General features: G+C 41.5%; 1 pseudogene; it reads right to left on the reverse strand.

The window, feature by feature from the left end:
• Positions 1-482: 482 nt before the first annotated feature.
• Positions 483-3,016, reverse strand: LOC139380132 (trace amine-associated receptor 5-like; annotated as a pseudogene).
• Between the last annotated feature and the right edge of the window lie 12,213 nt (positions 3,017-15,229).

Here is a 15,229-nt window from a genome sequence, read left to right on the forward strand (position 1 = left end):
ACAAGAGGGTGATGTTAAACAACATACATCCTCAAAATGTACTTTTAGAATTATTACGTACAGTTTATCCTTAAATAACATTGAACAACCACAGACGTTGGTATTTGGAATATACAACACAAAATGACTACAATGTCTTTTATAAAACAAGTTTAATCCTTCTAATGCCTTCTCCAAGTCACTCCAAACCAATCCAGCCAAATCATTCTGTATCAACACCACATGTATCTATGACGAGAACGTGCAGCGAAGTAAGGTCAATATATTGTTACATGAAAGAAGCAATAACAACAACAAATAGTATAACATAACTATGTCAAACTAGGGAATAAAAACATAGGAACTATGAACACCTTAACTTCACCCTAGTTAAAATACGCTTAGCTGTCACTTTGAACCATGGATAAAATAAAGCATAAATTATTGGATTAATTGCGGAATTAACAAGTGGAAAAAGCTGATAATGAATGATGAAACATTAACTATTTAAATAAAATTAAATAACATTTAATTGGAATCCAACAAATGAGATAGTTGGGGACAACAATTGCTACAGTTTTTGGTGCTTTTCTCTCAGACTCATTTGCCTGTAGAGTTTGAGACACATTGGCAGCCTCTTTTGAAAACACCTTTCTAGCCTGTGATCTGGCCACCACAAAGATGTTCATATAAAGTTGTATAATAACAGAGCACGGGACAACCATTGTAATTACAAGGTCAATTATATTCAAACAGGTCCTGGGTACCTGTACAGTTACAAATATGTTTTATAATAGCAGCATCATTATGCCACAAGAGGTCACAAGATGTCTCTTCACAGTCCCCAAGTCCAGAACAGACTATGGGAGGCACACAGTACTACATAGAGCCATGACCACATGGAACTCTATTCCACATCAAGTAACTGATGCAAAGCAGTAGAATTACATTTAAAAAAAACAGATTAACAAAAGCACCTTATGGAACAGCAACACAAACATTGGCACAGACACATGCATACACACACACACATACGATAACATACGCACTATACATACACATGGATTTAGTACTGTAGATATGTGGTGGTGGTGGAGTAGGGGCCTGAGGGGGCACAGTGCGTTATGAAATCTGTGAATGTATTGTTATGTTTGAAATTGGATAAACTGTCTTAATTTTGCTGGACCCCGGAAAGAGTGCAGCATCTAATGGGGATCCATAATAAACACAAATACAAACATATGGTACAATAACACCAGGTAATGGATATACAACACATCATTCTTGTTATTGTTATTTTAGAGTGGTACAATAACACCAGGTAATGGATATACAACACATCATTCTTGTTATTGTTATTTTAGAGTGGTACAATAACACCAGGTAATGGATATACAACACATCATTCTTGTTATTGTTATTTTAGAGTGGTACAATAAACACCAGGTAATGGATATACAACACGTCATTCTTGTTATTGTTATTTTAGAGTGGTACAATAACACCAGGTAATGGATATACAACACATCATTCTTGTTATTGTTATTTTAGAGTGGTACAATAACACCAGGTAATGGATATACAACACATCATTCTTGTTATTGTTATTTTAGAGTGGTACAATAACACCAGGTAATGGATATACAACACATCATTCTTGTTATTGTTATTTTAGAGTGGTACAATAAGGGATCACACACAGCAACATAGCGGTCAATAGATATCAAGACCAAACTGCCCAGAGATAAAGAAGTACACAAACTAGTGATGTAGAAATAAAATATATTTCCCAAAATCTCCAGCATGATTCCATTAATGCTATAGTCGTTACTGGTATCACAATCAGTCCCACCAGGAGATCTGACACAACCAGAGAGAGGATGAGCAGGTTGGTTTGAGTGTGGAGCTGCTTGAAGTGAGAAATGGAGATGATCACCAGTATGTTAAAAAATACTACTGAAATCAATAAGAAGAAGATGTAAAGCCATATCAATTAAGCACATGTTATAACAATGTGGCACACAACGATTGGTTGATGCATGCAACGTCTGAGAAATGGAACGTGACCTATCTCTCCAGTCACCAAGTGTTGGTTGACCAATGCATATGAGAAGTATAGAGAGCAGACCAGACTGTGAATACGTCTATGAGTTTGGCTATCACAGAAGCGATAAATGGCAAATATCAGACGTGCGCCTTCTAACCATTTCTATGGACAGCAACTGACATTACATTCTCCAAATAGCCTTTCTCCGCTCGCTTGAGAACTAAATACTGAAACAAGTCGAGATCGGATCATGGAAACACTGCGCCCGTTGGGGAAATATTTTCAGAAAAGTAGTGCATATTTTACTTGAAAGATAACTTTAAAACACTGCCTTGCAAAAGTATTCATCCACCGTGGCGTTTTTCCTATTTTGGTGCATTACAACCTGTAATTTACATTTATTTTAATTTGGATTTCATGTAATAGACATACACAAAATAGTCCAAATTGGTGAAGTGAAATTTAGAAAATAACTTGTTTCAAAAAATTCCCCTAAATAAGATCTGGTGCAACCATTTACCTTTAGAAGTCCACTTGTGTGCAATTTCTAAGTGTCACATGATCTCAGTATATATACACACCTGTTCTGAAATGTCCCAGAGTCTGCAACACCGCTAAGCAAGAGGCGCCATGAAGACCAAGGAGCTCTCCAAACAGGTCAGGGACAAAGTTGTGGAGAAGTACAGATCAGGGTTGGGTTATAAAAAAAATATACAAAACTTTGAACATCCCACGGAGCACCATTAAATCCATTATTAAAAAAATGTAAAGAACATGGCACCACAACAAACCTGCCAAAAGAGGGCCGCCCACCAAAACTCAAGGACCAGGCAAGGAAGGCATTAATCAGGAGGGCAACAAGAAGACCAAAGAACCCTGGAGAAGCTGCAAAGCTCCACAGTGGAGATTGGAGAATCTGTCCATAGGACCATTTTAAGTCGTACACTCCACAGAGCTGGGCTTTACGGAAGAGGGACCAGAAAAGGCCATGTCTTAAAGACAAAAATAAGCAAACACGTTTGGTGTTCGCCTAACGGCATGTGGGAGACTCCCCAAACACGTTTGGTGTTCGCCTAACGGCATGTGGGAGACTCCCCAAACACATTTGATGTTCACCTAACGGCATGTGGGAGACTCCCCAAACACGTTTGGAGTTCGGCTAACGGCATGTGGGAGACTCCCCAAACACATTTGGTGTTCGGCTAACGGCATGTGGGAGACTCCCCAAACACGTTTGGTGTTCGCCTAACGGCATGTGGGAGACTCCCCAAACACGTGGAGGGAGGTACTCTGGCGCAAAAGCAACACCTCTCATCACCCAGAGCACTGTGGTGGCAGCATCATGCTGTGGGGATGTTTTTAATCGGCACGGACTGGTTAACTTGTCAGAATTGAGGGAATTATGGATGGCACTAAATACAGGGAAATTCTTGAAGGAAACCTGTTTCAGACTTCCAGAGATTGAAGCTGGGACGGAGGTTCACTCTCAAGTTTTCTGTTTTTTGTCTTATTTCTTGTTTGTTTCACAATAAAAAATGTTTTGCATCTTCAAAGTAGTAGGCATGTTGTGTAAATCAAATTATACAAACCCCCCAAGAATCTATTTTAATTCCAGGTTGTAAGGTAACAAAATAGGAAAAATGCCAAGGGGGTTGAATACTTTCGCAAGCCACTGTATAAAGAGCACATAGTGAAAGGCTGGTAATGGCTCACATCAACACCATTATCACAGAAACCCTATTCCCACTCCAATTTGCATACTGCCCAAACAGATCCACAGATGATGCAATCTCTATTGCACTCCACACTGCCCTTACCAACCTGGACAAAAGGAATATCTACTTGAGAATGCTGTTCATTGACTACAGCTCAGCGTTCAACACCATAGTACCCTCAAAGCTCATCACTAAGCTAAGGATCCTGGGACTAAACACCTCCCTCTGCAACTGGATCCTGGACTTCCGGATGGGCCGCCACCAGGTGGTGAGGGTAGGAAGCAACACATCTGCCACGCTGATCATCAACACTGAAGCCCCTCAGGGGTGCGTGATCCTGATCACCGACAGCGACGAGACAGCCTATAGAGAGGAGGACAGAGACCTGGCAGTGTGGTGCCAGAATAACAACCTATCCCTAAACGTAACCAAGACTAGGGAGATGATTGTGGACCACAGGAAAAGGAGGACCGAGCACCCCCATTCTCCTCGACAGGGCTGTAGTGGAGCCGGTTGGAGGACGTTGAGGACGTGTGGTAGGCTATACGACCAAAATACCACAGCTAAGGGCTGTTCTTTGGACACACACCCCTGAGGTGCCTTATTGCTATTATAAACTGGTTGCCAATGTAATTAGAACAGCAAAACATATTTTTTTTGTCACACCTGATATGGTCTGATATATCACTGCTTTCAACCAATCAGCTTTCAGGGCTCAAACCACCAAGTTTATAATTGTAATTATTAAATCCTGTTTGAGAAAGTTTGAGTGATGAAAGTTGGACGCAGGATATCTAATTCTCTATGAAAAAAACACTTGAACAAACTTTTTTACCACCCTAAAAAATGTATAATAATAATAATAATTAAAATCATTGGACAAATTTCAAAAGATGGTAGTTAGGGTATTTTCTGGCAATTGTGCAGGCAATTGTGCAGTTATTATGTGTCAGATGTCAAGATTACAGACCATTATAAATGGCCTATTTGTGAGATTGACTTGTTATTCCAATAGGCATAGGCTACAGACTAAAATCTGGGTTAATAATTGCAATTCCACTTGGTTTGCTGAGCTAGTAACCTATAGCCCCTCATAGGCCAACATCACATTTCAGGGAAAAGTCCAGAATGAAACTGACATTAAATGTGGAGCAGAAGATGTCTGAATTAATAACTTCCAATTGAATTAATTGAACAAGGCCATTAATAACAGCCTAATAACGCAAGGCTACAACAATAAACTGAAGTTATGGGCTATTCATTAAATCGGTTTTAACAAGTGGCACAAATCCATTTGCAATGACTCCAGCACCGGGGTGGAAAAAGTACCCAATTGTCATACTTGAGTAAAAGTAATAGAAAATAACCCAGTAAAATACTACATAAGTAAAAGTATAAAAGTATTTGGTTTTAAACTCAAGTATCAAAAGTAAATGTAATTGATAAATATATACTTAGTATCATTTACAAACGAAGCATGTGTGTTCAGTGAGTCTGCCAGATCAGAGACAGTAGGGATGACCAGGAATGTTCTCTTGATAAGTGCATGAATTGGACCATTTTCCTCTTCTGCTAAGCATTACAAATGTAATGACCACTTGTGGGTGACAGGGAAAATGTATGGAGTGAAATCTACATTCTTTTGTTTAGGAATGCAGTGAAGTAAAAGTAAAAGTAGTCCAAAATATAAATAGTAAAGTACAGATACCCCCAAAAATGACTTAAGTATTTTTACTAAAGTACTTTACACAACTGCTCCAGCGATATCATCATTTCAACATATTTATTGTATCAAATGGAAGGATACAGTAGCCTACAATGGCATATAAATGAATTGCCTATTTGATGGCCAACAGATTCAATTATACAACATGTGGGTCTAATCATGGATGCTGAGTGATTAAACCCGCATCCTAGCCAGTGTTAATTCCAAGTTTCTACCAGCTAAGCTATGACATTGAAATGCCTATTTACCCTGTTCTATCTCGCTGCACAATCCACTCTCATCAGCCCAGCCAGGCAATTTATAAACTGAATCTCCACTCTAAAAAGTATGTATCTCACATGTATTTTAGGCATTTGGTTTTAAACAGAGGAGATTTGTATCAACCTTGCTGTCTGTCTCCCCGACATTTGCAACATTGTTTAGGTATTCAAATTCGATCGGCAGTTGTCCCACAGTAATGAACGTGTCAGGAGTTGGGACAAGACAGACAGGCAGACTCAGCCAGTCGAAATCATGAATCAGCTGACGTCATTTGTATGGATATATACAAAGAAATGTAAAACTAAACGAAATGCAGCTAGTTTGTGTTTCCAGCTTGAATTTGAAGTTATTGTGTTAGCTGTGTTGTTGGCTAGCTCCTCTGAACAACAGTTTCCTGATGAGAGAGAGCACGTTTTCTACGGCAGGTGAAATCGCGCATTATTAGCTCATTATTATGGTTGTATACAAATAAATGTAACTAGAAAAATCATATCCAAGATGGCGTAGCAGTAGGACGTGTTGTCGTGTCGTGTCCCTTGTATATATCGTATATATCGTTTGTTTATCTTTTAAAACATTTTGCTAAACCTCAACTTCTTCTAAATACTCTCCTGCAACCCGCCTCACCCAACGTAGCTATTTTTCCTAAAGTATTTATATTTACTTCAGATCTGGAACCCCTCAACTGAAGCTAGCCAACTAACTACCAGCTATTCAGTCAGCAAAACATTGCTAGCGGTCTTCAGCCAACCGGTCATCAGCTAACCTTTAGCCCGGAAAGCGCTCGCCAGTTCGAACAACGCGACTCTAACCAGAGCATTACGGGCCTATTTTCTTATTTTTATTTTTTATCGCCGGATTCCCACCGCAAACGGAACATTTTGAGCTGGTTCCTCACAACTAGCTATCTAGCTAACCGCAACCCCGAATGATTACTCCTGGCTAGTGTTTCCACCCACTTAGCTTGAAGCTAGCCCGGCCAGAGCTCCTGTGCTACCACCGTAGCATACTCCTGGGCTACAATATCCGGACCCACGACCGGTCCATCGATGTCACCGCATGAAGAGGAATAAACAGACTCACCCCATCGCGACGTCCCCCAAAAGCTAACTCTCTAGCCCTTGCTATCTCCTTGCTTGCAAATTCGGCCTGCTAACTGCTAGCTTGTTTAGCCCGGTCCGCTAACTGATACCGTGTTTAGCACCGGCCTACTAACTGTTAGCTTGTTAACACAGGCCTGCTAACCGTCTGAATCTCCGCGTCCCAAACACTCACTGGACCCATATTTACTTTCTATCCCTTTTCGATTTTTAATTTGTTTATACCTTCCGGTAACCTGCCTCACCCAATGTGATACGGAACCGCTATTATTTTTTAATTTTTAGAACACACTCAAGAACCTCCTGAAGCTAACCAGCTAACTGGCTACAAGCTATTTAGTCATTGTTAGTTTTCTAACCTGGATAACACTCGCCAGTCCAGCTTCCCTGCCCCATCCACCGCTGCCCCCTGGACACTGATCACTTGGCTACATAGCTGATGCATGCTGGACTGTCCATTAATCACGGTAATCCATTCTGCTTGTTTATGTTTTATCTGTCGGCCCCAGCCGCACTCAGGCTCTGTGTGTAGTTAATCCGACCCCCCCTCTGCCTAGTCAATCGCCATTCTACCTGCTGTTGTTGTGCTAGCTGATTAGCTGTTGTTGTCTCACCTACTGTTTTAGCTAGCTCTCCCAATTCAACACCTGTGATTACTGTATGCCTCGCTGTATGTCTCTCTCAAATGTCAATATGCCTTGTATACTGTTGTGCAGGTTAGTTATCATTGTTTTAGTTTACAATGGAGCCCCTAGTTCCACTCTTTATACCCCTGATACCTCCTTTGTCCCACCCCCCACACATGCGGTGACCTCACCCATTACAACCAGCATGTCCAGAGATACAACCTCTCTCATCATCACCCAGTGCCTGGGCTTACCTCCGCTGTACCCGCACCCCACCATACCCCTGCCTGCGCATTATGCCCTGAATATATTCTACCATGCCCAGAATCCTGCTCCTCTTATTCTCTGTCCCCAACGCTCTAGGCGACCAGTTTTGATAGCCTTCAGCCGCACCCTCATACTACTCCTTCTCTGTTCCGCGGGTGATGTGGAGGTAAACCCAGGCCCTGCATGTCCCCAGGCACCCTCATTTGTTGACTTCTGTGATCGAAAAAGCCTTGGTTTCATGCATGTCAACATCAGAAGCCTCCTCCCTGCTCTAGCACACTCTGCTAACCCTGATGTCCTTGCCGTGTCTGAATCCTGGCTCAGGAAGGCCACCAAAAATTCTGAGATTTCCATACCCAACTATAACATCTTCCGTCAAGATAGAACTGCCAAAGGGGGAGGAGTTGCAGTCTACTGCAGAGATAGCCTGCAAAGTAATGTCATACTTTCCAGGTCCATACCCAAACAGTTCGAACAACTAATTTTGAAAATTACTCTCTCCAGAAATAAGTCTCTCACTGTTGCCGCCTGCTACCGACCCCCTCAGCTCCCAGCTGTGCCCTGGACACCATTTGTGAATTGGTCGCCCCCCATCTAGCTTCAGAGTTTGTTCTGTTAGGTGACCTAAACTGGGATATGCTTAACACCCCGGCAGTCCTACAATCTAAGCTAGATGCCCTCAATCTCACTCAAATCATCAAGGAACCCACCAGGTACAACCCTAACTCTGCAAACAAGGGCACCCTCATAGACGTCATCCTGACCAACTGGCCCTCCAAATACACCTCCGCTGTCTTCAACCAGGATCTCAGAGATCACTGCCTCATTGCCTGTATCCGCTACGGAGCCGCAGTCAAACGACCACCCCTCATCACTGTCAAACGCTCCCTAAAACACTTCTGTGAGCAGGCCTTTCTAATCGACCTGGCCCGGGTATCCTGGAAGGACATTGACCTCATCCCGTCAGTTGAGGATGCCTGGTCTTTCTTTAAAAGTAACTTCCTCACCATTTTAGATAAGCATGCTCCGTTCAAAAAATGCAGAACTAAGAACAGATATAGCCCCTGGTTCACTCCAGACCTGACTGCCCTCGACCAGCACAAAAAAATCCTGTGGCGGACTGCAATAACATCGAATAGTCCCCGCGATATGCAACTGTTCAGGGAAGTCAGGAACCAATACACGCAGTCAGTCAGGAAAGCTAAGGCCAGCTTCTTCAGGCAGAAGTTTGCATCCTGTAGCTCCAACTCCAAAAAGTTCTGGGACACTGTGAAGTCCATGGAGAACAAGATCACCTCCTCCCAGCTGCCCACTGCACTGAGGCTAGGTAACACGGTCAACACCGATAAATCCATGATTATCGAAAACTTCAACAAGCATTTCTCAACGGCTGGCCATGCCTTCCACCTGGCTACTCCAACCTCGGCCAACAGCCCCCCCCCCCCCCCCCCCCCCCCCCCCCCCCCCCGCAGCTACTCGCCCAAGCCTCTCCAGGTTCTCCTTTACCCAAATCCAGATAGCAGATGTTCTGAAAGAGCTGCAAAACCTGGACCCGTACAAATCAGCTGGGCTTGACAGTCTGGACCCTCTATTCCTGAAACTATCCGCCGCCATTGTCGCAACCCCTATTACCAGCCTGTTCAACCTCTCTTTCATATCGTCTGAGATCCCCAAGAATTGGAAAGCTGCCGCAGTCATCCCCCTCTTCAAAGGGGGCGACACCCTGAACCCAAACTGTTACAGACCTATATCCATCCTGCCCTGCCTATCTAAGGTCTTCGAAAGCCAAGTCAACAAACAGGTCACTGACCATCTCGAATCCCACCGTACCTTCTCCGCTGTGCAATCTGGTTTCCGAGCCGGTCACGGGTGTACCTCAGCCACGCTCAAGGTACTAAACGATATCATAACCGCCATCAATAAAAGACAGTACTGTGCAGCCTTCTTCATAGACCTTGCCAAGGCTTTCGACTCTGTCAATCACCGTATTCTTATCGGCAGACTCAGTAGCCTCGTTTTTTCAGATGACTGCCTTGCCTGGTTCACCAATTACTTTGCAGACATAGTTCAGTGTGTCAAATCGGAGGGCATGCTGTCCGGTCCTCTGGCAGTCTCTATGGGGGTGCCACAGGGTTCAATTCTCGGGCCGACTCTTTTCTCTGTATATATCAATGATGTTGCTCATGCTGCGGGCGATTCCCTGATCCACCTCTACGCAGACGACACCATTCTATATACTTCCGGCGCGTCCTTGGACACTGTGCTATCTAACCTCCAAACGAGCTTCAATGCCATACAACACTCCTTCCGTGGCCTCCAACTGCTCTTAAACGCTAGTAAAACCAAATGCATGCTTTTCAACCGTTCGCTGCCTGCACCCGCACGCCTGACCAGCATCACCACCCTGGATTGTTTCGACCTTGAATATGTGGACATCTATAAGTACCTAGGTGTCTGGCTAGACTGCAAACTCTCCTTCCAGACCCATATCAAACATTTCCAATCGAAAATCAAATCAAGAGTCGGCTTTCTATTCCGCAACAAAGCCTCCTTCACTCACGCCGCCAAACTTACCCTAGTAAAACTGACTATCCTACCGATTCTCGACTTCGGCGATGTCATCTACAAAATTGCTTCCAACACTCAACTCAGCAAACTGGATGCAGTTTATCACAGTGCCATCCGTTTTGTCACTAAAACACCTTATACCACCCACCACTGCGACTTGTATGCTCTAGTCGGCTGGCCCTCGCTACATATTCGTCGCCAGACCCACTGGCTCCAGGTCATCTACAAGTCCATGCTAGGTAAAGCTCCGCCTTATCTCAGTTCACTGGTCACGATGGCAACACCCATCCGTAGCACGCGCTCCAGCAGGTGTATCTCACTGATCATCCCTAAAGCCAACACCTCATTTGGCCGCCTTTCCTTCCAGTTCTCTGCTGCCTGTGACTGGAACGAATTGCAAAAATCGCTGAAGTTGGAGACTTTTATCTCCCTCACCAACTTCAAACATCTGCTATCTGAGCAGCTAACCGATCGCTGCAGCTGTACATAGTCTATTGGTAAATAGCCCACCCATTTTCACCTACCTCATCCCCATACTGTTTTTATTTATTTACTTTTCTGCTCTTTTGCACACCAATATCTCTACCTGTACATAACAATCTGATCATTTATCACTCCAGTGTTAATCTGCATAATTGTAATTATTCGCCTACCTTCTCATGCCTTTTGCACACAATGTATATAGACTCCCCTTTTTTCTACTGTGTTATTGACTTGTTAATTGTTTACTCCATGTGTAACTCTGTGTTGTCTGTTCACACTGCTATGCTTTATCTTGGCCAGGTCGCAGTTGCAAATGAGAACTTGTTCTCAACTAGCCTACCTGGTTAAATAAAGGTGAAATAAAAAATAAAAAATAAAAAATAAAAAGACTTAAACAAACACAAATGGAGCTACTTTGCTGTTATTCTGGCTGCACTGGATGACGTGCCTGTAAATCAATCAAATTAAATTGTATTAGTCACATGCGCACAATACAACAGGTGTAGACGTAGACCTTACACTGAAATGCTTACTTATGAGCCTCTAACCAACAATGCAGTTTAAAAAATACATGTAAGAATAAGAAATAAAAGTAACAAGTAATTAAAGAGCAGCAGTAATGTAACAATAGCGAGACTATATACAGGGGGGTACCGGCACAGAATCAATATGCAGGGGCACCGGTTAGTTGAGGTAATTGAGGTAATATGTACATGTAGGTAGAGTTATTAAAGTGAATATGCTCAGATGATAGCAACAGAGAGTAGCAGCGGTGTGAAAGAGGGGTGGGGGCAATGCAAATAGTATTGGTAGCCATTTGATTAGGTGTTCAGGAGTCTTATGGTTTGGGGGTAGAAGCTATTTAGAAGCCTCTTGGACCTAGACCTGGCACTCCAAAACCACTTGCCGTGCTGTAGCAGAGAGAACAGTCTATGACTAGGGTGGCTGGAGTCTTTGGCAATTTTTAGGGCCTTTCTCTGACACCGCCTTGTGTAGAGGTCCTGGATGGCAGGAAGCTTGGCCTCAGTGATGTACTGGGCCGTTCGCATTACCCTCTGTAGCGCCTTGCGGTCGGAGGCTGAGCAGTTGCCATACCAGGCAGTGATGCAACCAGTCAGGATGCTCTCGATGGTGCAGCTGTAGATCCTTTTGAGGATCTGAGGACCCATGCTAAATCTTGTGGGGGAATAGGTTTTGTGGAGCCCTCTTCAAACTGTGCTTGGACCATGTTAGTTTGTTGGTGATGTGGACACCAAGGAACTTGAAGCTCTCAACCTGCTCCACTACAGCCCTGTTGATGAGAATGGGGGCGTGCTCGGTCCTCCTTTTCCGTAGTCCAAAATCATCTTCTTTGTCTGTGCAGTCAAAAAAGTAAAGGTTCCTGGAGGATCCTTTAGGGTTCTTCAAATAACTCTTTAAAATGGTTATTCAAATAACCCCTTTTAATGGATCCTTGAAGAACCTTTTGATGAACATTTTGTGGTTCATTTTTTAACTACTCCCCCCTCCCCTATTATTATTAGTAGTAGTAATATGCTTAACAATAAAAACAATAAAACAATATTTTATTTGTCAGTGTTTATTGGGATTTTAGAGTTAAAGCAGAATTAAAAAATCTAAATGAGGTAAACTCCCACCAGAACCCCAAGTACAATGGATATACCCTCTGGCATGTTGATGTTAATGTGTTGATGTTCTCCGTTTCCATAGACAGAATGAATTTGATAGAACAGGTTTCCTGTTATGAAGTCTGTGAATTCAACAAATAGAAATTATACAGATGATTAACATAAAACAGCTCAGAGCTAATTTATCTAAAGCATCCAGTACTTTGTTGCTGCTATATCAGTTCTAGCGTGTTAATATGTTTTATGGATAAAGGGTTGGAAATAGGTGTCTCCATAATGACCATCTAAATAGCCTGCCTACAGCTGGTAAAAAGTTGACACCACATTCGTGCATACTGCTCTGTCGCCATAACTCAGCAGCAGTGCTCTCTCACCCAGTGCTCTCAACACACACACAGCCCTCAGGCCTTCCCCCTCCATACTCCTAAACACTCACTCACTCACTCACTCACTCACTCACTCACTCACTCACTCACTCACTCACAGCCTGCACACTGCCTGATAGTCAGCAGCAGCAGGTCACAGGGACATATATACAAAATATAAAAAATAAACACAAATGCCATGGCATTGACCAATACATTTTCACCCGTGACATTGTTTTCAAAGTAGCCTAATTTTACAGGAAACCCAAGGACATGGCAACCCTGATAGATGAGTCACAATACCCATAAAAACTAATGGTCAAACAAGGAAATTGTTCTAATCCTTTTTCCACAATTCATTTTTCCCATACAGGATTTTAGAAACACTTAAAATAACTTAAAATAACACTTAAAATAAGGGTGGTGTTTCGTGCAGGCCACCCTGGCATCCGTTTTGATAACCATGTACATCTCTCTAGGACAAGGTGACTTTAATCAATATATTCACCTGTATTTACCCAACAAAAAGGAAATGCTAATTAGCTGCTAATGTGGCTATCATTATGAACTACAAATGTCATAATGATCTGGACAAGATTGCTGAATCGAGGCAAAGGTAAAAATCTCTAGATTAACTATCTAATGTTAGCTACATTTTGTAATTAATAAATTGGGAAGATTTCTGTAAATTGATAATAAACACACAACAACACAGAGGACGTTAAAGGAAATATTCTGAACATTTTATTCCGAAACAGTCACACTGTTTTAGTAGTGTGCTGAAGAAAGTAATGAGTTTAGGGTGTGCAAATAGACTTTACTAATGATTAGAAAATGGTTTACAATTATATTTATTCAACATTTTGTGAATCATCATTACATACTATAAAAGTTGTTTATAAATGTGAAAATAACTGGCTTACGAAACCAATGAGGGAGTAATGATACATTATGAACAAACGATTTACTAATCCATTACAAATGCTTTATTACAAGGCGATATTATGAAGTGTTATCCAATCTTTTTATTAATTCAGAGATCTGCTCTGGCGTGACCCCCGACCTGGCAGCACACTGACAGTGATGTAGTGAGAGTAGTGGTAGTGTTCATACTCAGTATGTTGAAGTTGATGTGTCTGCTGCGCTGTTGTGTTTAGGGTCATTCTACGAAAATGGAGGCTTTTCTGTCCCGGCCTTATTCACCAGGAAAACACTTAAAAGTGTGAGCTAATGACATAATTTGTATTTGTTTTAATTTAAGTGTTTTATTATTAATAAAACATATGTAAGACACTTACTATATTGCAAACATTTGTGTATTTATATATATATATATATATATATATATATATATATATATATATATATAGTAGAGCACGGTCAGTACCATGAAATTGGCTTGTCCCTCTGGTCAGTAGTCATGGTTTAATGTCATATTTTGAGTTTAAAAAAATATTTTTCTCCCTCTTTAAATGTCATAATACAAAGGAAAGTATTATAGTTATTTAGTGGACTACTCAAAAATCTAAAATATCCCGAAAATATTACAAATACTTTACAAATAATAGCTGTAATAATTGTCTCAATTTCATGTCACTGGTGTTAAAATGTATAAAAACCACCACTTTGAAAAAATGCAACATCCTTGCCAAATTCTTCCTTGGTCAAAGGTTCATCGGAGACGAGACTGTTTTGAAAAGCACATGGGGAGTGTGCACTCTTTCTTCATATGTTAACAATTTGATGATTAACTTGGTAATTTCATGCGAGGACTTAAGATGTGTCACTGGTGTTATACAGTTCATAGTAAGGGGAAAGGTAATTGGATGAAAAGTCTTGATAAAATTGGATGATTAACCTCTTGTTTTAGGTATATGTACTTTACTATTTATATTTTGGACTCCTTTTACTTCACTACCTTTCTAAAGAAAATGATGTACTTTTTACCCCATACATTTTCCCTGACACCCAAAAGTACTTGTTACATTTTGAATGTTTAGCAAGAAAGGACAATTTTATAATTCACACACTTATCAAGAGAACATCCCTGGTCATCCCACTCTCTCATTTCACTAAACACATGTTTGTTTGTGAATGATGTCTGAGTGTTGGAGTGTGCCCCTTGCTATCCGTAAATAAATCAAAAACATGGAAATGATGCCGTCTGGTTTGCTTAATACAAGGAATTTGAAATGATTTATACTTTAACTTTTGATACTTAAGTATATTTTAGGAATAACATTTACATTTGATAATTAAGAATATTTAAAACCAAATACTCAAGTAGGATTTTTACTCATGTAGGATTTTACTGGGTGATTTTCACTTTTACTGGAGTCATTTTCTATTAAGGTATCTTTACTTTTACTCAAGTAAGACAATTGTGTACGTTTTCCACCACTGCCCAGATATGTGGCTCGACCCAATCCTGTCTCTGAGTTCTACGGACAATTCCTTCGACGTC

This window comes from Oncorhynchus clarkii, chromosome 22, assembly GCF_045791955.1.
Source record: "Oncorhynchus clarkii lewisi isolate Uvic-CL-2024 chromosome 22, UVic_Ocla_1.0, whole genome shotgun sequence".
Lineage (NCBI taxonomy): Eukaryota > Metazoa > Chordata > Actinopteri > Salmoniformes > Salmonidae > Oncorhynchus > Oncorhynchus clarkii.